Raw genomic sequence first — 22,607 nt, 5'->3', positions numbered from 1 at the left:
ATAAATGGAGAGCAAATTTGTGCCTAATGACTTTCGCATTAATTGTGTCCGTCGCAGGAGTGCTTACGTTGACGGACCAAGTGGAGCAATAACACTGGAAATAGCAGTCATCAAGCAAAAAAAACCAAAAAAAACAACAAACATTCAATGTTCATGTTTGTTGATGCTTGCAACTTGGCACTGGGACAAGTATTGTGTAACATGGAGGTATGAAGGGCAGTGTCGGAGATTACGTTTAGGACGAATGGACAAAAAACAGACGAAAATGTAGTATAAATAATAAATATCTGTAACACCTAATATCATTTTGAATTGGTAAACAAATCATTCCCACGAGATGTTTGGGAAATTCATTGAAACTTAATTTTACGCGTCTTATTTAAAACACATTTTATGCACATACATTTTGAGTGAAAGGTTGAGGAAATTCTGCAAATTTGCTCGGGCACCCAAAAAAATATTGCCTGCAACCCATCTGTGGGTCTCGCCCCAGTCTTTGGGAAACACTGGCCTAAAGGTTCTGAAATTGCAAATTGCAAATTACCTTGCACTGAACTTAAATAAATAAATAAGTCGCTTGATACATCACATTACATACAGGTAGCCCGTGGCCAAGAGGAAAGGGAATTTGGCTTGTAACCGAAGGGTCAAAGGGCTGTGGTGACCCTGGGCAAGGCACTCAATTCCCCACTGCTCCTCAGGCGCAGATAATATGCCAACTGCTCCTGAGAGGACACATTCACTATCACTAACTGCTGAGTGTGCAAAAATAACTAATTCTAATTATAAAAGTAAAACACATGTTCTCTCTCTCTCACACACACACTCACACAAAGAGATTTACTGAAATTTAAAACACACACCAATTTTTGCAAATGTGTTGTACACCACAGGCACAGTAATAAAGTTGATAATCATAATAAAGTTTTTATTATAATGATAAGCAGAGCCGGCCCGAGGAGCAAACTAAGTGGCTGCTTGGAAATCTAGAATCTAATATCTAAATTGTGTTTATTGTAACTTATTTGGTTTAATTTTGTAGTTGAAGATTGCAAATGTGGGCAAGTTTTAAAAACTAAGGCTATGATTAAACTGGTTAAGGAGTTGCATATTATTCCCACAGCAATTTGCACCTGGGGCATGGATCAGTTAATATATAATTATATTTATACTATAAAATATACTGCAATTTATTGTGTTACACTACATGTTACATATGCATCAATAATAGTCAAGAACAGGTGACTCCTGGGTGGTGGGAGGGAGCCCAAAATTTAACTCATCTTTGGGCCCCATAAAAGCTTTGGCCGGCCCTGATGATAAGAAAACTAAGAACCATAATTAAATACTACTACTACTACTACTACTGCTATTTGTTATTATAATCATTTATGATTCATTATTCCTTCTTTCCCTGAACACACACTCACAGTTGGAACAGTGTTTCCTGTCTTGCTGGCATGAACCAGGGCCTGTACTGTAAAACCAGCCAACCACCATCGACCAGAAGACAAAAAAAACAAAAAAAAAAACTTGAGAGTTTGTAATCAGGGCGAGGCTTCTGCTGCTCGGTCCGTGTCCGTGATTCGACTCTCTGATTCCCCGTAGCGATCAGTCACAGCGCTGCAACTTCACTGTGTCGCTCTCTTTTTTTAATGTTTAAGCTTTGTTTTCGGCTGGAAGTTTTTTTTCTTCCCCTCCTGTCTCCGCTGCCGCATACACTGCGCTCACTCTCTCTCTCCCACAGTGACCCACGCAGATACAGTACACACATACACACACACACACACGCAGACACACGCAGAGCCCTCGCCTGATTTGCACCAGCGCGGGTCATTTCAGGTTAAACCCTGGCGCTGCGTCCCGTTCACTTTAGCCGACGGAAATCTACACTGGTTCCTGCTGAGGAGGAATGCACACACACCGGGACTCCACATAATTCTTGGATACGAGCTTCGTCTTCTATGTGCGGTATGTGACATATTTTGGCTATGATTTTCTTTTTTTTTTGACAACACTGTGACCAGTGACAGCTTCTCTTCCAAACTGGGTAGTTGACACAATAACAGCGTTCATTACGCTCCCGGAGCGAAATGTCCATATCACTGTTGACGCTTTCAACATAGCTCTCAATGTGCATCTATGTCATATACGGGGGGACAGTGGTTGCCGAACTCCGTTCACATTTTGTGCAATTTAGTGCTGCCTTGCCAACCGGCACGCGGTTCACGCACGGGTGGACGTGACTTGGAGTTTTCTAGAACGTATTGAGTCTTTTTGACAATTCGGAGTACATTGTGTCCACCGTGCAGCACTTCAGTACTGGTTATTTGAAGTTCATGACTGCTAGGCGCTACCCCCTTAACGCCCACGGTGGTGTTTCTGTCGATACAACAGAAGAGGAAGAGGGGAGAATTTAGCAGAAAAGTTTCACTTTTATTCTACAACAGGTGTTTTTTAGTCACGCCGAATTCAACAAGGGCTCGCCACATGTCGGAAAATCCCTCTCAAGTTGTCGTTTGGTCTTGTTTGTGTGAGTTAAATGCGCGGGGAAGGTAGAATGTGTAATTTTTCGCTTGGGGTTCTGTGAGTACAAGGGAGCAGCAACATATACCGAGCTAGCTTTTTCAAAGAGAGGAGTTTATGGGCCCAAATGATAGTTTCCGCCACAGTGCAGAGCTACAGGGCATTTCTGCAGCTTATGCTAATACCCTTCTGGCAGCGTGTGCCTGACTTTTACTTCTGTGGCCTTAAAAATAAGTCAGAAATATTTCATCTCACTGACGTAACTATTGCTTTCGCTCTAGCAACACAAACTTCAGTGAAGCGACCGTTCAACACTTAGCATGCAGAGGCAGCATGTGAGACAGTCTTGACAGTGTTGTTAGTTAGTGCTCTTCAATAATAATAATAACAATAAGGCAGCTTGTGACCATTAAAGTTGAGTGTGTCACTGATGAGTGTGACGTGCTTGCGTCATTATACAAAACAGTCAAGAAGTGTCAACATTAGCTCGATGAAAGTCGGACTATCAGCGTGTTGAATCCGTATTTAGAGACACATGTTAACTGTGCTTATTAACTTGTTTGCATGGATGTTACTGTGCGCCTGTGGCACGTTACATGACGGTTACATGATGCCTTCACTGGCTGTCAGGAAATACAAGTTTTGCCCACGTTCCACCACGGTGTCTGTCTGTCTGTCTGTCTGTCAGACAGTAGGAGGCTTTTCCTCGTCCAGATGTCAACATGAGACGTTCAGGGAACAGAAAGTGTCGGGAATTAGTAGATTTATAAAAATAAATAAATATATTATTACAACTTTGCCTCATTGAAATTGAAATTAATATTGTCCAGGCCAAGTCAAGCATTAGCACATTTAACAAAAGAAAAATAACAAATAGCTATTCCAAAGAAATCATAATATTAATCTAAAAGGCAGAATATATTAAAACGATCATAATATGATGCAGGGGGGATTGATTGGATTGATTTATTTTAGGTGTATTTAAGAAAATGTCAACCAGTCAATTGACAGTGTCATTCATTAATATCACGATTATTTTACCATTTGTTTTATTTTCAATAACCCCAGTTGCAAAATGTGCAAAAGATGAGTCATAAAGCTCTTATTGACACTGCAGCAACAGGTAATGAGAGATAAATAAAAAACAGACAAAACAATGGAAACAAAGACAATGTAATAGTAATACTACATACTGCACATTATACCGTATATATAATGTACAATGCAGGGGATTATTGTTTGGACTAAAAAATGTTGGGATACATGGTACATACCTGTGATATTATACATAAAATAAAACATAAAAGAAAATAATCCCTGAAAAAATCATGGAAGTTTCTTAGCAGTTATTGAAGGCAGCATCATTTGTCATCTGATGGTATTTAAAGTGTGCATATTCTTTCTTTTTTCCCCACTGGAATAGTTTTGAATGCTGTAGTGCTGCATTTGAATATGAAATTCCCATTTCCTCTCCCCAAAAATAATCCCTGTCCACTCTGATTGGTCAGTGTCTCCGAGCATGTTTGTAAATATCTCTCTCAAAACCCACAGAGAATGTCCTCGCTGCAGAGCTTGTGGAATGGGGCGGGGCTTGATAAGAGGCTGGGTTTGATATTGGGCCCTGCCCCCTGGGTTATTTTTTTCTAATGCCATTAGGGATGTTTTGACATCACCCATGTTTGATACAGATATGACAGTCTTGAGAATCTACGGATAACGACACCAGTACAATTTTTTATTTTACTATAGTTTAAGTTAAATGAAATTACTAGGCTGTTTGAGCTGAGCACCTGTAACTATAAATACCATTTTAAAAAAGTTAAATTTCTCTCACTACTTTCTATTTTAATTTCTCCACTAAGTGATGCATTTATGTGATATTAGACATGCACAATATTGGACGTTTTGCCGATATATCGGGATTGTTTGGGCCGATAACCGACACCGATATATACATCTTTACTTTTGCCCAACTGCAGAGGTCATTTAGTCTCTTCTGTCGTGAAAATAGCATAATATGTTTCATACTCATTTCGCAGCAAATATCAAATATCTTCACCGTGCAAAATAAATAAGCATCAAAAAACGGATTTCTTACAATGTCTGATCCAGTGATATGTGACCAGAATCAGACAGGGTACTCCGTATCATATCGACTCATCCATAATTTCCTTCTTGACTTACAACCTGCTGTAAATCCTGTATCAGAAGAAAAAGAGGTTACGTTGTTCCCTCGCCAGTGAGCCTCAGTTTAGCTGCAGTGCTCATCGTTATGGACCACTATCTCACCATCTTTGTTTTTATGGAAACCAAAGGCAATGGAAGGGAACCAAAGAAGGTAAGATTTGAATCACATACTGTTGTCGCTTCCTTCATGTGTAGATTTAAACAGTTTTACCACACATCTCAATTTGAATGAGCAGTTGTAGCACTCAACTTAGCATTTTAAAGTAATTAGTGCTCTGTATTTTGTTTATCTCTTGCATACAGTACTGTGCAAAAGTCACCACTCGCTTTTGTTGTTTTAACGTCTGTCAAAAGACTGTGATCATTGACATTTGGAGTGGAATGATGTGACTGACAGTTGATGTATATTAACTGCTGTCAGTGTGTTTTTTGTTTTTTAACAGCAGATATTTAACAACAGTGAAACAGTAGAACAAACACTAACATTAATTGGGTTTTCACTCCAGGTTTTAAGAGAGTCACAGTTGTGATATTGTTCAAGTGTATGATTAGATTACACTGAGGGGCCATACACTAGAAAACAAGTTCTCTTACACAGAATTAGCATTTTGCTAGCACAGAAATGCCAGAGTAGGAACATTTCAAAAACACCACCTGTGTGTTTTGTGTCTTCTTCTTCTTTTGTGTGGAGATTGTTTGGTCTATTTTCTTTATTAAAAAAATATATTTTAAAACTGCATCCATGTTTCCCGCATTATCTGGATGTGTTCCAATAAAATAATTATAATTTATATAAAAATATAACTGTATACCCTACAATATGAACACAAGGGGCCTTCCACAAAAATTGTGGTGCTCATGGTACTTCCATGAATTTATCATTCCATTCATGCTGTTTTCTTTTGGAGTAAAGACAATTTGTCCTCTGCTTTTTTTGTTGTTGTTTGTTTTTCTGTTTTTGTTTGTATAGTCGGACATGGTGGATGCTGCTCACTGACGACTTTAATCAGCGGACATTTACAACGCAAATTAAGAAGAACGTCCTCCCTCCTACTACATGAAGGCCACCGTAGTTCCGTAGTGGGCCGTGACGGTACTATACTAATATAAATAAATTGATGTTTTTTTCATTTTCAGTTTTGACCTGCTGTAAAATACTCACAATACATTTTAAGAAATACGTGTTTAAATGATGTGTTGTTTTTCTTTTAGTTCAGTGTTCTCTGTCTGCACAATAGCAGGTCATATATATATATATATATATATATATATATATATATATATATATATATACATATATATATACTGTATATATGTATAAAAAAAGCAATATTGTGACATTTTATTATTCAGTGGCAGCTGATGAGCATACAGTATATATGTATAAAAAAAGCAATATTGTGACATTTTATTATTCAGTGGCAGCTGATGAGCATACAGGCCTAATATTTTTGCACTTGATGTTCATTTGTAACCCGAACATTGTTATTTATGTTGTTTGATACGTGAGCACTTTGTTGTAAAGCTCAAACTTTCAAATGTTACATGTAATACGATGTGTAAGATATGCACGTTCAGAAAATAAAGTGACGTGAACTGATTATTGATCTGCACTGAATTTTTTGTGTGTGCCCGTATTATGCCTCTGCTCCTGTGATTGTACACATTGTAATGTATACCTTTTATTTATTTATTAAGGGCACATGCTTTATGTGCGTATGTTGCAAGTCTTGTCCTGTTGTCGCAGCGCTCTCGCGCCGCATACTGCAGCGTTTTCAATCGTTTGGGGGGATTTTATGTGAATGGAGACATTTCTTGAATCAATACCGTGTTTACAGAAATCTTTTTGCGAACGAAAAATAAAAAGATTGTACAGGGCAAGGAAAATTCTGTTTCCATGTGACTGGTATGACCTGTTTTACTCTGATTCCCCAGCCGTAAAACTCAACCCAATTCAGTGCAATTAAAAAAAATTTTTAAAGTCCCAAGGGGGCAATTCAGAGGCACAGTTGTCAACAAACATGTGAACAGCTTTCAAAGAAATTACAAGTGTCTAAATAAACTAATATTAATAGTTCTAATAACAACACACGGGCAGTATTTAATGGTTGGAGGTATATGGTCTGTATATATCAGTGTAGCAGCGTGGTCAGTGTAATCTTCAGCAATAAAATAAAATGCAAATTGTGGCAGAGATGGATTGTCTATGAATATAACAGCATTTTTAGTTTAATGACCATGAGGCGAGGTTAAGGGGACAATGCACGCTTTATATTAGGGCAGGCTGCAGACTGCAGGTTTTCTTGAAACGACGTCAGAACGGTTTGTGCGAGTGGGCAAATAGTAGCAAAGCATTTGTATCATGTTCAGCTCAGTGAGCGATGTGAGGCGCGTTGGCACACGTTTCCAGTCGACACGGACGCTCCACCCGCGGGTTGACAGTTGTCAATTTCACATAACAAGTCCCGACTCCGAGACGAGACGGTGAGAGCCGTGGCATCAGGCGCTTTCTTTGAGTTTCTTTGGCTCACACAGAAATGTCTTCTCATTAATTCCAAACCACTGGTGTTCCTCTGAAAATGTGGAAACCAGAGGACATAAATTCAAATCTATGTAAAGCTTTACGATTTTCATTTGATCTCTTTTATAAGCCGGGCGTGGATGCACCAGATGATTCATTACGCACCCCCCCACTGTCAGGTAGTTTGAGGGCAGTAAATATAACTTATGATACACACACACACACGCCCTCACACTTCTGTTTTTATTGACCTCGATAAAGTAGAGCAACCTCATTTGTGTATCTGCTCATTAAATGAATGAATGACTCGCTTTAAGACGAGGCGGCTTCATTAACATTCGGTATTGATTTCGTGTTGTCTGAGTCGGACTTCAGCTGGAGCACAATTCCGATGGATCAGGAGAACTGAACGATCCAGAGTCCGTTCATTAAGAAGAAGTTAATTGACATGGTGAAGAGTAATCATGTTTTGTATGTTTCAGGGACATTTTTGGATCATTTTCTGCGTCATTTTTATCAAATGCTTGGAAATTTGGTACAGCCGTGTTCTTTAAGTCAAATTTAATGCACGATATCTTACTTTTTGCCAATTACCGATACAGATAGATATGTTTTTTACCCCGCACACGTTTAGTCTCTAATTCTAAATAATCTTTGTTCTCAGGTTCTCTCAAGTTTTCTACATTGTGCAAAATAGAGAAACATAAAAAAAAAATAATTGCAGGGATCAGAAACATAGAATTCAGCGTACACTTTTTGTCTTTAGTCTAATCGGGGGGATCTTAGTGTGTTTGTTGATATCTGATAATACATTTTAAAGCTAATATCTGCAGATACCATTAGTATTGTGCAAATTTTGCATATAATTATAATATTATCCACCTGTTCTCAAATGTCTTGTTTTGTCCACAAACCAAACGTTTTCAGTTTTAATGATGTCTTTGTCATACGGAGCAAAGAAATGAGAAAATGTTCACATTTACAAAGCTGAAAAATCAGAGACACGTGTATTAACTAATGAAGAATACACTAAAAACGATTCATTTAGTAAACGGTTCGTGGGAGTCGCCGGAGACGCCACGTTGCGATATCATCATGATATTAAGCTCTAGATCTAGTCGACGGGAAAAGGTCAATTGATTTTTTTTCATGGTGATTCACAAAAAGTTTATTTAAAAACTGCCTCACGATGTAAATGAGACGTACCATGTGTCTTTCAAGTGAAACTAACAACCTGAAAATCAGTCAGTGGTGAGCGACCCGCGTTTCATTTAACGACAAATGTTTAACGGTTTCGATTTGAGTGTCCAGTTAAAGAGAAGACCCCGCGTTGTTAAATAAAGTTTAAAGGAACATCTTTGTTTAGTCAACATCCTGTGGATGATTCAGGTCAAGTTTTCCCATCAAGGCCATTTCAGTCTTTATATCCGTCATGGGCCGTACTGGATTATTAAAGACATACATCACATGAAGCTCCCTAATGAGAGGCTTGTCAGTGATGATTCATAACTGTATGTCTGTGTTTCCCTCAGCCTGACGGTGACCTGACCTGAGTTGTTTTCTTTAACACACTCACACACATAAATCTTAGCTAAAAGGTTCTGCACACGTCTTTGGGGGACCCGGAGAAAACCTCCTCTGAGCCACCTGTGGGTCACGACCCAGTGCTTTAAGCGACACTGATGTCAGACACTGTCGGCCTCAGTCTTTGTGTTTTTCATCACCTTACGCCACTGAACAATTGGTTAATCAAGCCACTGCACTTAACATGGTAATATGATGCCTGGTGGCAGCGGTAACATGCAGTACTTATTAACCAGGGCATAATTCCTGCCCCAGGGCTTTGATAAACAAATGGATTAACTGCAAATATAATTTGATGTGATGTGAAGAGATTACGGGGGCTCAGTAACAGCCTTTCAACAAGTCTAAACATTGTGCTGTCTTTGTTGTACTTGATATATATACACTGTATATCACAGATACATGTGGACCCCATGCATGAGTGCACACACACACACACACACACAAGTTTGTGCAGCGAGTCTTCTTAGGACTCGGCATTGACTTCCGTTCATTTGGACTCCCTAAACAAAGACTTAACCATAACTAGTTAATGACGAACCCTAACCTTAACGTTACTACAGCTCTAAACTTAACCCGCTCCTTAGATTTTAACTTCTGCCTCATTGGGACCAGGTTTTGGTCTCCATGAGGACAGCTGGTCCTGACGAATTCAGTGTTTATGACAGAAATGTGTCCCAGAGACAGACAAAACAAGCACACACACACACACTCATGTTTACAGCTGAGGAATTCTCCGTTAACGCAAGTCTCATGTGTTTGATTTTGTTTGAAATGCCATCGTTTCTTGTTTTATTATTTGAAATATAAAGCTCTGCACTTTAGCCCGAGGATGCATCATTTACACAAGCGATTCTCTAAACACTCCTCTGCAACTCTGTGAAGTCACGTTCAGCTAATAACTGTGTACTGGTCCTGCTGCTGTGGACCGGGTTTCGTGGTGATTGTGGATTTCTCGTGTCCTTTTAAGTCTTAAATTTGAAGCTGATGCTAATTCTTCTTCACCCGCTGCCGTATTTTCCCTCTGTAGTTACGAGAAGTTTTGACGCCGCTCCTTCGCTCGATGACTTCGTGTGAGACGCCCGCAGTCGTTTTCGTTGTTGTCGTCTCTCTCTAAGACGACTTGGATCAGATAATTGAGAGAGACGTGGGATCAGCGTTTTCTTGTCTCCCTGTGGAGAATTTTGGCAAAGGAAAACATGGATGGTGTCATGTAACATATGAATGCAAACTCTGGTGCGTGTACCACCACTGGTACGCAAGCGTCCTGTCGTGGTCAGGGTCAGGTGATTCATTTACTAATAATATCCTGTATATGCCTTTTACCCATTCAAAATAATATTAGCTGTTTATGAGAGGAAAACAGACTGCACTTCTAGGCTGCATATTTTGAACTGTACGTGTTCTCGGTTAGTTTTAACATTCAACTTTGAATGATCACTCTCAACTGTACTTACACGTTGTGCTCTTATTACAGAAAAACTGCACCTACTTACGGTTGAAGTCTTAATTATTTTTGCTGATGTTACACAGATCCGGATTTTGTTTCATTTGCAGCAATTGTTCTGTAAATATATCTTTCATAGCCAAGCGAAATTGTTAATGAAACCTAAATGAATCAACATCAAATCAAATTGAAAATGAAGATGAATCAGGGCCGTGTGAATCACAGTCTCATATATTCAGTAAATCAGTAACAATGCTTAGCCCTGCCACATATGGAGACTTACAGTATGCTATTGGGGCTTTTTTGTATCATTCCTTATTGATATTTATCACAATATAACTCAAATCTGTCAGTCTGGGTGATATGGCTTATAAATAATGTCTGGATATAAGAGATATATGTGGATATAAAGCTGCACACAGGTTGCTTAAAATTAAAGAAGTGTTTTATGAAGTGACTTTTTTTTATAAAACAATTATCAGTATTGATAAAAGATTGATTGAATGAATTAATGTATTAACACACAATATCAGCAACACTTATCCTTAATTATTTTTTTTAACCATTTTTAAGGCTTTTACTGAAACATAACATAGAGCTACACACTAGACTTATGTCATTTTTTTTAATATTTGGTGTATTTCACTACATAATAATGATGATAATTTTTAGTGAAACAGCAGGAAAAGTCATCACAGATACCTTAAGACGATATCTTATGTCTGGATATTATTGTCCAGCCGTAGCTGCTACAGATTGATAATGAAGTGGAGGTGTTTCACTTCTCAGCTCCCACACATTGATTTATCTGTGGCCACTGCGACAGTATTAACCGACTGCCACGTATTGATTTTCTATTTTCTGGGCAAAGTGTTATTTCATAGAAGAGCTGCACTCTCTCTCCCTCCTCTTTCACACACATCTGTACAGTGTGACTGGATTAAAAACAACACTGGTTGGTCTTTTGTAAACACAGAGGACATGGATGTTTGTTTGCACACGGAGCAGGACACATGTGGAGGCGCATTCTTACGCCAGGTGTGAACCGGCATACTTTCAGAGCGCTCCACTCGGGATCAGGTCTGTCTGGATGTTAAAGTGACACTTTGTGCCCTGGTGCCGACAACTAAGCAGGTCGCACTGTGTGACGTGAAAACAGATTTTAGCCAAGCTCAAATATTACACTTTAAGCAGAATTATGCTGGATTTTTACCCTACGTTAACAGCTTCAGAGTCATTGTCTTGTTGTGGGTAGATTGGTGTCTCCACTGCCCCCTATTGTCAGTTAGGTTGAAACCAGCGTCAGATGAAAAAAGCGACCAGACTTGCAAAATTTTGCTTTAAATACAGCTGATGAGTGCAACGTCTGTGCATGGCAGTCTGAGGAACAGCACAGCATTTACACGCACAATAAAGCTGCCGCTTTAAAGGGAAAAGGTCAAATCCACCAAAGCATAACATGTGCTTTAAATGTGGTTTTATGACTTATTCAGTGCTGAGAAACCATTGCACCGTGAACAGATTTGAGACACCGACGATCGCCGTCACTGAAAACTGCACAAGGAAAAACTGATTTCTTTATGTCACCAAAAGACAGGTTTCGTGTCACTTTCTGACCAAATTTCAAAGAGAAAGTCAGTGATTTTAACGTCACAGGACACATCACTGCTGCCTCCAGCAGTAAAGTTCATATGTGTTATTTTGTGACGGCGATGTTTGATATTTTTAGATTTATAAACTGAGCGTTTGTCTCCTCGGGCGGAAAACACAGATTTTTCTCGATGATCTTGAAGGAGTGTGAGGTGTTTGATCGATCATTAACAACTAGTTTGATAATGAATAGGTTTGAATGTTTTTAAAACAAGCTGTCTGAGTTTTAAGCTTCTTTAATGTAAATAGTTCCTGTTTTATTTCCTGACATTTTATGGCCAAACGATTGTCAACACAATCCCTAGTTTCAGTCCTAAACTTAAGTTTCCAGTGTAGTGTTGAGATAAAGGGTTAAACATATTCCTATTATGTCACAGATTTGAGCGGGCATGTATTTTATTACCTTTAAACTCCGTGTTTACTTATTCCAGCCATGTTTACTCTGAAAGCTGAACACTGAATTGGTCCTTGGTGCCGCAGGAACCACGCAGCGCGGCCAGCGGCCGACTATGTGTCCGTCGCCCCATACGTCCACACTTCATAAAACCTGAACTATGCCTTTAAAGTCAGGTCTGAACGGAGCCAGCGAGGCAGAGAGCAGGCGACAAACTGTGGCTGTTGGTGTGACGCGTGTTTGGCTGTACATACTGTACTCTACAGCTGTCACAGATAAGAGTTGAGTGGTGGAACTTTTTAAACGCCGCTAATTAGGGACTTAAGTGATTAACCTTTAAACGCTGTGACCTGTGTCAGGATCGTGTTGCTCGATGACGGTGTGACGCTCACCGCAAAGAAAGTTTGACGTCGAGCTACGTAGAAACGTCAGCTGTTAAAAGATTGTAAGAATATAAACCACGTTATGTTTATGCATGTTGCCCTGACTTTCTTCCTTCACTGCAAACTATCCGCCTTTTTTCTTCTTTCTTTCTTTTTTTTTTATTGTTAGTCAAAATCAGTTTTGCCCACATGTGCTCTGAAGTAATGGGTGTTTGGCCGAGTGAGCTCATTAAGCACAAACACAAAACGGCATCATAAAAAAACTCACTGTGTGTACCTGTGGGTCTGCGGTCAGAAAAACACGCACACACCCCTGTCAACCACATGGCTTCAGCTGCGAAAAGAAACGGTGTTGAAACTGGCAGTTGCTGTAGATCTTCATACATTTCTTTAGCCTTGAGGTGCTTTTTTTTTTAACTTCCCTGGCTCCTTTCAAACAACAGTCGTACTCACGTGCATCGTCAGGGGTTGGGCTGACAGGAACTGTTGGAACAAACTCACCACCAGTCAAAAGTAGGACAACTCCTCAAATGTTCCAGTTACTGGAATTAATGAGTAGTGGCTACTAGCACGACAGCCTCACAGCACCAGGGGTTCAAATCCTGGTTTGACCAAGGGCCTTTCTGTGTGGAGTTTGCATGTTCACACTGAGGTTATATGAACACTAAATTGACCACAAGTCAGCTGTGATTGGCTCCGCCCCCCCGTGACCCTCATGTGACCCTCATAAAGTGGTAGACAAGGAGTGAGTGAAATTAAAACACAATGCAATAGGGGTGGGAATCATAGGGTACCTCCTGATATGATACTATGCATGTTCCACGATACGATACAATATCTGTTCTAAAAGTTGAAAGTGCAGAATTTCTCTATTTATTCACAACAAAGTGCATAAAGTCTATGTATTGAACGCGGATGGAGCCTCTCTTCTCCACCATTATCCCACCGTAAATTCCCTCTTCTTCAGCCAGGTAACTTCCACCAGAGTTTCCCCTCGTTCATTTGAGCAGCGCCGCCGTGAGGACACATGAAGTAGCGACGCCCCGCGAGTGAAACTGGCAGGGGCTGTTTAATTTAGAGCGCCTTAATTTGTTAAAATATTACTTTACCGATTTGCATTTAGCTTTGTATTACTAAAATAGTGCTAGTATTTTTGAAAAATAGTGCTTCCCAACCTCAGTTTCCCTTGAGTTGAGAAATATCTACATTCTTTTCTTTGTTACGTGCCCACCAGTGACACTTGGTCCTGTTAGCGTAGCTGTTAGCAAAGATGGCGGACACTGTTTACATCCTGGGAATGAGGTCCCGTCCCCCTACGAGTGGGTCTAAAAAAGTGCAGAATTAGCGTTGCAGTTTCAAGGCTCGGACCAAGTGTCACTGGTGGGCACGCAACAAAAAATGAATGAAGATTTCAAATGGTAAAAATCGGACCAATTAGTCCACTGACTTTGATTGATATGTGTGATTGATACCTAGTTATGGCTCAATATCTCTATGTTGTCCTAGTTCCAAGATGAAACCTGGACCAAACGTCCAGATCGGGCTGAGTTCAGGTCTGAACACTCCCTGCGTCCTCAGATCCGATCTGAGGTGGTTTGAGGACACACGTGTCCAAATTCCTGAGCTGCATAAACGCAATCTGTCCCCAAGATGGATTAGAGACTCTGCCTCCACAGCTGACATCCTCTGACTCGCTGCCGTTTCACTGTTTTCTGCTTCAATCACGTCGGTGTATTTGTAGCCACTGCCACAAAAGTTCAAAAGACTAAAGTGCTCTAGTTTCCTTGTACATATGTGTTGCCTCAGATCCTGTGGGGGCAGAATGTTGCATATTGCACCTTTAATACCCGTGAGACTAAAAATTCAATGTGATGACATTGAGTCAATTTTTTTTTTTTTTTACAAGGTTTTGAAAGGCGAAATAAATTATTTTTATAATGACTATTTTTTTAAATATTCCATGACCTTCATCTCAGAGGTAGCTCATGCTGACAGTAACATTCCAGCCAAATTATGAGCGGTAGTAGTTAATGGATGAGTGGGACTAATAGTGTCAGGTTTTCCATTTAATGTGTGCAAATAAAGAAGGCTTAATTGCGCACCCACGCCTTTTATTTTTGTGAAAATATTTCAGTGATCAGATTGGATCGTTGTCCTTAAACCAAGGGTTTTCATGTTTCATCCCTGCAAACACTCGGCGTGAATCATGCCGCTGTGTCCTTGAGCCACTGTGTCACTGAACTTTTCTGCCCCGATAAAAGATGTCAGATGTTGAGGATGATGATGCAAAAGCCAAAAGTCAGACAAAGCTTCAGTCTTCAGTTAATGTCGAAAAAGAAAAAAAAGAAACATTTTTATGGCATAAATCAAGACCCTAAAATGTGAAGGCAGCTTTAAAAAAAAGAAAGAAAGCTACAGTAAAACACATCTCGGCAGTTTTCGAGCTGAAACGCTTTTAGACTCGGCCTTTATGAGCGCTGTAAACTTAGCTTTCAGAGCAGATAGTTTCCTTAGACTTGGAGACGATTGTTCTTGGTTCAGTTTGAATTTCGAGGGCCGCGTACGGCTTGTTTTCGCAGAGTTCAAGTTCAAACTTTGGCTGGGTCATTTGAGGACGCTCGGATTTGAAGCCGCTCCAGCTCTGGCTTGGCCTGGTGCCCTGGCTACTCGTGCTCTTCCCGTCTGAGGCCGCGTGCACTCTGCAGCTGAGTTCTGCTGCGGTGTCGCTGTATTTGGTTCCGTGAACTGCGTCGTGCCCTCAGTCCTGACACACTCTCACTGCTTGTAAGACTCATCCTTGCAAAAGGATCCTGCCTTTGAACTGCTGTGTAACAACAAAGGTGGTCTCCAGATGTAGAGTGAGCTCTGTTACTGTTGCCACTGTGTTGTGGTTGCTATCCAGGCCAAAAGGTATTGTGTGATCTTTGTGCACATGTGGGATTATTTAGAGCACAACTGGAGTCTGGTTTAGACACTGTTGAATTCAAAAATAACAACATTTAAGATCCAATATGTAACAGTTATGCATTAAAATATCTAAAATCAACTATACTCTTTGACTAGTGTCAAAGAGTAGTGTAGTGTAGAAATCTTTATGTATCATAAAGATTATGGACCACTTCATTCATATTGGTCACCTTTTAACTCTCACAAGTATTTCACAATAAAAGCCTTAAAAGAGTGGAAACAGGAACAAGAAATGGTAGTGTTTTTAGTTTTTTTTAAAATGTGTTTGTGACGCTCGTGACAGAGACGTACGTTTACAAACTGTTCAGCGGAGCTGATCTGAAGGAAATGAACAGGCACGCTAATTACAGTATTAAAGTATTATCAAGCAAATTGGAATAATTGGAATATTTAAACCCCTAAACCACTTTCAGCAGGTGTGTATGTGTATCTAGTTAATGTTATTTGTTGGTTCCAGGTGCAAATCTTCACAGTTTAGTATCAGGTTTTGAAATTATTCGAAGGCTCTCAGCCCACCTCTTGGCATTTTAGCCTCAGAAGTTAGCATTTAAATCAGTCAATACTGATAATATCAGATCATTATGGATGAATCTTTGCTCCCGAGTGAAAGTTTAAAAATAAAGACAGATAATTGCGGTGTCTTTATTGGCAGAGAAGGTTGAGGAGACTCTGTATTAGTGGCCATTGACACTGCACGTGTCTATAACCAGGGAAACTCAGTGCAGTTTATGTTTCAACAGTACGGCTACACCAAGCTGCTTTACACACGTCTAATGTCACGAGTCGTTTGGGATCAAACCAGAGCTTTAAGAGCAATAAATATTGGATTGACTGTACACTTATTATGGAGCAGCAAATACAGTGTCTCCTGCATGTGCACAGGTGTCTTATTTAATGTCATTTCAATTTGCCTTGAAGGTGGGGTGTTTCTGCATTTACTCAGTGTCACTGGTGATAATCGTATCAGTCCAGGGTTTGCTTTAATCAGGAAGCGAGGTCGTTATTTGAAACAAAGCTTTGAGGTTATGAAGCGGGACCAAGGCTGAAGGGGAACCTCCCACCTGTTGAAAATATCCAGTCCCTCACACAAACAGTTGGCTGTTGAAAGGAGCCAAGCTCCTGACAGTATCCCATTCATAAAAAAAAAAAAGAAAAAAGATTTGGTCTGGCTGTTGGACATGGGAAACGTCCTGAATACTCCCGAGATAAAGCTGCAACAGCAGGCGTCTGCAGGTGCTGAGAAGTCCAAGCCATGTTTGAGCAACAACATGCTACTGTGGGAAAATTAGTGGTGATGAGGAACTTTGGGTGACATGAAATTCAAGGACTTTCCAGGACTAATTCCCTTAAATTCAAGGACTGAATGTTCTGACACAGCCTAAGATGGGTGGGCAACTTTGTAAGAGCGTCTTCGTCCATGACTTGCAGCACGCTCTGCATCTGGACAAGTGATTGTCCTTGGGATCTTGGTCAACGTCAGTTGTAATTTTCGTTGTAGATGTCGGTAGAGATCTTGGAATTTTCATTTCACAGGCATCACGTCGTCATTTGCTCTCGCTTGCTTCAAGTTACTCGCTCATTGTTCTGCATGGAATCACACGCCGACAGTGGACAGTGTCCACAACACCGCTACTAGTTATGACTCCACATTTGATCGGCGTAGGCCTCGTCTGCGTACGTAGGTGGCGTCGTAAACAAACAAGGGAGACATTTACCGAAATATCAACTCTACTTCTTTCCTGCACAAAATAAAAGCACCCATGTCTATTTAGGGCGATCTTTCACAAACTGCCAAGGGCTTTGAAACACGCCACTTTGTCACACCACAGGAAAATATGTTACTTCAACATTCTCTGTTCTAAGATGTTAGGGGGGCGTGTCCACTGCAGGAGCCAAGCATGCACATACACGTTTACGCTTAAACTAAACTCTGAGACTAAAGTTCAGCGTTTGTACAGAATATTAACATAAATATAAGTTTTTTGGCACATGTAAGACACATTTTCAGGACAAAGACGTCACAGCTCGCTGGCAAAGCCAAGACCGTAGTGTAGGAGCAGGTGCACTTACTCAGGAGTGAACGGGTAACTGTCAACCGCTGTTTCTTTACGTTTATGACACGTGAAGAGAAGAAACTCGCTCGGCACAATGCTGATTACTGATCACATGCATACTGTAGCTTTAAGTCACTGTTGCGTGCCGTTCACACGGATCCCTAAAAAAAACCTTTCATTCTAATAATTCACAGTGTCGTAAATAACCTTGATTCATGTCCCCCGACTATTTCGGGTCCTTCAATTTGAGGGAATTGGCCCCAAAATGTCCTAAATAATCCTTTAATTTGATGTTTTGCAGGGTGTGGAAAACCCTGTATGGGGTTTTGGCAGAGCTCCCCTTCAGAGTGCTTCTCTTGCCTGCAGGCATATCAAATGCTCATGAATTGATTTCCACTGCAGTCTCATGGCTGGGAATAAAACTCTGTTCTTACATGTATCATATTTCTCTCGTCAACAGTTATGAGTCAGTGCAGAGAAATCAATAACCTGCGTCTCTGTTTGCCTCTTGTACTGATGTCATGGATTAGTCTCAAAGTTGAATGTGTACTAATGAATGCTCATGTGACAACACAGAACGACAACAGCCTTGTCAATATTATTAAATGTTGTGAAGATATATTCGTTTTTTGTCAAAGTCAGCTTAAAGAGGAATAAAACCTGATGAGAAAAGAACACAACTGTCCTCCTCCATTACCAGCAGACTGAAAGAATCCAGTATTAAAGCTCCTGCTGGATGATCACTGCTCATGCTTTTCCAGATTCACTCACGGGTCTGTTTATTTATTTGAATCATTAAGTCGTTTTCAAAAGAAAAACTCTGACAAATTAACACACATTGTCAAGGACTGTGTTTCCGCTCTGTGTGATCAGCCTGTACTGCAGCAGCTGCTGCCTTTGTTGTCATGGTAACACTAACAAACTCACGTCTTATTCTCAGTATCATCAGCCTCGTGGTAAAAATAAATAAATATGTAAACTGTGTTCATCCTCTGTGGAAAGTTATGTTTGTTGACATCAAGACTGAGAAATCTGTTGAAATGAATTGCAATTTTTGCTATTTTGAGATAAATTTATCACCCTTTTTTTTTTTTTACAGTATTTAAAATTAAGCGGCGCTTATGGGCGACGTTGCAGCTGAACATTCCTCACTCCTCCCTTCACGTCCAAGTGTTTTCGAGAACCTACGTAGCCGCCCGCTAGCATCAAACTTCAAAAGATGTTTTGTTTGTCCATCGTGGGCTACTGTAAAAACAAGTTTGTCCAATGATTGCGTACGCACTCAACCTTAAGCTTTACATACGTATCAATGTTTTTATTCAAAATAAATTAGTATGATGCATAATTACTGTTCGTATATGTAAAGCACTTCATGTTGCATTTCTATGTATGAAAAGTGCTATATAAAGTGATTGATTCTTAAAAGGTTCAAGCCATTTTTTGTGTCATTTTGTGGTTATATTCTATCAGATGTAGGGTGAAAAAAGGGGAAATATATCAATAAAAAACATGCTGTGCCTGAGCTGTAAGCTACATTCATCTCCTGGACTCAAAGCCCTTTTTTTTTTTTTTTTCTTTAGCCAAAGAATAATTCCTCACTTGAGTGGTTTTGTCACCAGGTAACTGAATGTCGCTGAAAGAAAACAGCTGTGTTGTAATTTCAGTATTGAGTGACTGGAATACTGAGTTTTTCTTTCAATGAAGGCGAGGAAAACCAATCAGAGACGGGTTATTGCAAAAATAATAGCTGTGTCCCAATTCAGGGCCTGCATTTTTCCAGCCATTGTAGGGTGGGCTTTTATTTAGTTTCAGTCTGGTCTTTCACACAAACTGTGGAAACACCAGAACCAAGTTTTAACGAATCACACATTGTATGTTAGCACAGCTTCTACTCGCTGAGCATGTGAAATTAGACGTGCTGATAAGAAATGTCGGGAAATAATTACTCTAAATGACGCAGGGGGCGGAGTCACACTGTAGAGACTTTCATCCAAACCCAACCAGATTTACCAAATCCTTCCAGAACTGCACAGGCACAAAAAATTGTCAGTGGCCTTGTAAGTTTTTTTAAAAATCACTTGTTATTTAGGTAAATGTTGACGTGAGATTTCTTGTAGAACAATGTGCGAGTAAAGTTCAGCAAAATGACAACATGATGCCTGGGAAATGAAAATTCCAAGATCTCTGTCTCACAAAAGAAAATGACATGAAAAAGACTGACTTTGACCCAGATCCCAAGGTCAGTCACTTCAAATCAATAAAAGTGGACGCCATGGTCGAAGACGCTACGACCAGTTGCCCTCCCATCTTAACAAATACAAAGTTTGACGTCTTGTTGAGGCAAAGAACCACAAACCGAGCAGGAAACAAAGAGCTGTCCTCTACTGTATCCTCCATTCTTCTCTGTTATGTTCGCTGTGGTCGCACCGGTACGACGTCAAGCTACGCGGCTATCGGGCGCAGCCCACACCTCGCCTACCAAGTAAAAGTGGAAACGCAAACCTGACCTGGGACTTTACCATTCCAATCCGAGCAGTGCCACAGCATAAGTTTCCCCTGAAGGCTGACTCCAATGCTAGCTTAAATTTGACTCGCTTTTATTGTGGTGTGTAAGCGTTCTCAGGATTGTTTAAAAGCTACAGGTCTGATACAACATCCACATCCGCTTTCATACTCGTGGAAAGCACCAGGGGGCAGTGTAAGAGTCCGTTTCAGCGATATGTTCATCTATATCGGTCGATTTAAAGTTTGTAGTTAAAGCTCACAGCTTGAAAGCGGCATTTTAACGGAGTGATGTGACTGTGGAGCGTTATAGGCAAGAATGAATCTGTCGTATACATGTATGAATGTGCAGGAAAAAGCATTTGACATATTTCTTCATTAGGTTTGAAGAGCAGCAAAAAGGGGAACCCTGCAAGTCCACTGTATTCTAAGTGAGTGGTTGTTCTTTTAAGTTCATACATACTGTGATTTGCACAGGATGTTCATTATGTGGTAACACAAAAAAAATAAACACTCCACTGTTTACACTGCAGGAGTTTCAGCAAGCATCTCAGTCTCATTAGGATTCAAAGACATGAATTAATAATTTGGAGGAAGTGGCTGCTGAGAAGTAAACAAAATGCTTCTGTCACGGACCTTTAGCTGCTCTCACCGTCGTCTTAGACTGGAGCAGATTTGGTTTCATTTCTGAACTGCCAAACGTAAATAAAGAAACCTCCGCAGCACCAGTTTACAGCTTTTCTGAGAATGTGTCGAAATAGCTCGACACTTTGAAGCGAGGTTCGTTCGCATGTGGTTGGCTCCGTGTTCAAATGCAAGTGGTTCTAAGAAAGCCATGACAAAGCATAATGCACTGAATGTATCAAATCCCATTAATGCCTTTGTGTTCTGGTTTACTGTGGATGCTCACATGTATTGGGAGCAGATGGATCACACAGATGTGGTATTTGCTTCTAGCTTTGATTCTGATGCTGGGTTTAAAAATATGTGTGTGTGTGTGTGTGCAGAGGTTTGTAATTCACACTCTTGGATTCGGAGTCTGTGTCCTCAGATTTGTCAACTGGTCCCTTGGACGTCCTCAGTCTGCTAGTACCCAAGTTCTGACTGTACGACACATAAGAATGGACATAGTTTCCAGGTCTGAAAGGTCAGAAAAATTCAGATATTTGTTCAAACTTTGTTGGGGGGGGGTGGAACGTGGAAGGAGTTCAGGTTCTACACCAAAAAACGAGGACTCACCTGGGGGTTTGGGTACCTTGCTCACCTTGCTTGACCTGGTGGGAACTCAAACTGACAACAGTCAATTAAACCAGTGTTTCCCACTTTTTGGAATGTTCTCGATTCTTTCAATAAATTCCACTTGGCCTTTCATGTTCGGTTCAAAAAAAGGTCAAATGTTGGCTTGAGTTCTAATTTAATGGGTTTTATTTTTAATAAAACAGCCTGAAACTACTCAGGCTTTTATTTTGATTTTTTTTTGTAAGAAAAATGTTCTGTGACATTTTTCTAAGATGAACTCCTGTGGAGTGAAAAACTCTGCTGCTGATCACTGAAGTTATTGTGCCGCATACAGATGTAAGGTTCAATGAGGAGGGCAAACTGTGCTGCAGCTCCAAGGTAAGCTGGAGCTAGTGTTTTTTGTTTTTTTTTCAAAATAAAAGACAGGCTTTTTCTTCTCCTCATAATTGAGTACATATTTGGTGCAGTGTGGTATAGTTTGGAATGGTAAAGCGTTGACTTTCAACTGTACTGAACAGTATCTTTGCGTGGTCGCTGGCGCTGTGCCCACTGGCTGCTTTGTACCAGTGCGACGACATTGAACGCGACACAACAGACAACAATGGAGGACGTCCAGCAGCTCTTTTTTTGTTTGTCTCAACGACTACGTCAACACTTTGTATGAGAATGGACTGCGGGGCTTTAAGAAACGCCGGTCGCTCATTGATTGCAATTAAATTCAATTTTAGGGGCTCAAGGCTCTGTACATAGTAAGACAGAAACCTTTACAATATTATTATGTTTCAAACAATGAGCAAACACGAGGCGTCAGTGGAGAGAGAGAGAAAAGAGGAAATCTCTGACAGAACCAGACTCAAAGATACGCGGCCATCTGCCTCGACAGGTTGGGGTGAAAGGAAAGAAAGACGGCATGTTGGCATGTTCATAGAGCTACAATGTCATTTATACAGGCAGCAGCAGAGTCAGTCAGCTGATCGTTGGTAGTTGTACCCAGTTATACCACTAGTTCTATTTTACTCTGGTACCCCAAGAGGAACCAAAAATGGAACGGGTCCGTTTGGTACCGTTCCACTCGGTGGAAACGGGGCTTCAGAGGTGTAATGCTGCCCTCCACAGTTTTGAAGTTCGTCCATTCTTCTACTCCTCCTCCTCC

General features: G+C 40.4%; 1 protein-coding gene across 1 annotated transcript in view; it reads left to right on the top strand.

Moving 5' to 3' along the window:
* Positions 1 to 1,564: 1,564 nt before the first annotated feature.
* The window catches only part of thrb (thyroid hormone receptor beta), an 85,855-nt gene continuing 64,812 nt past the window's right edge, over positions 1,565 to 22,607 (top strand). The window contains exon 1 of the mRNA XM_044052837.1: positions 1,565 to 1,971. The gene's annotated coding sequence lies outside the window, so the exon portion shown is untranslated. The remainder of the gene's footprint in view (positions 1,972 to 22,607) is intronic.

The sequence above is a fragment of the Solea senegalensis genome, linkage group LG20 (assembly GCF_019176455.1).
Source record: "Solea senegalensis isolate Sse05_10M linkage group LG20, IFAPA_SoseM_1, whole genome shotgun sequence".
Taxonomy (NCBI): Eukaryota; Metazoa; Chordata; class Actinopteri; order Pleuronectiformes; family Soleidae; genus Solea; species Solea senegalensis.
This window is presented reverse-complemented; position numbering and strand designations above follow the sequence as displayed.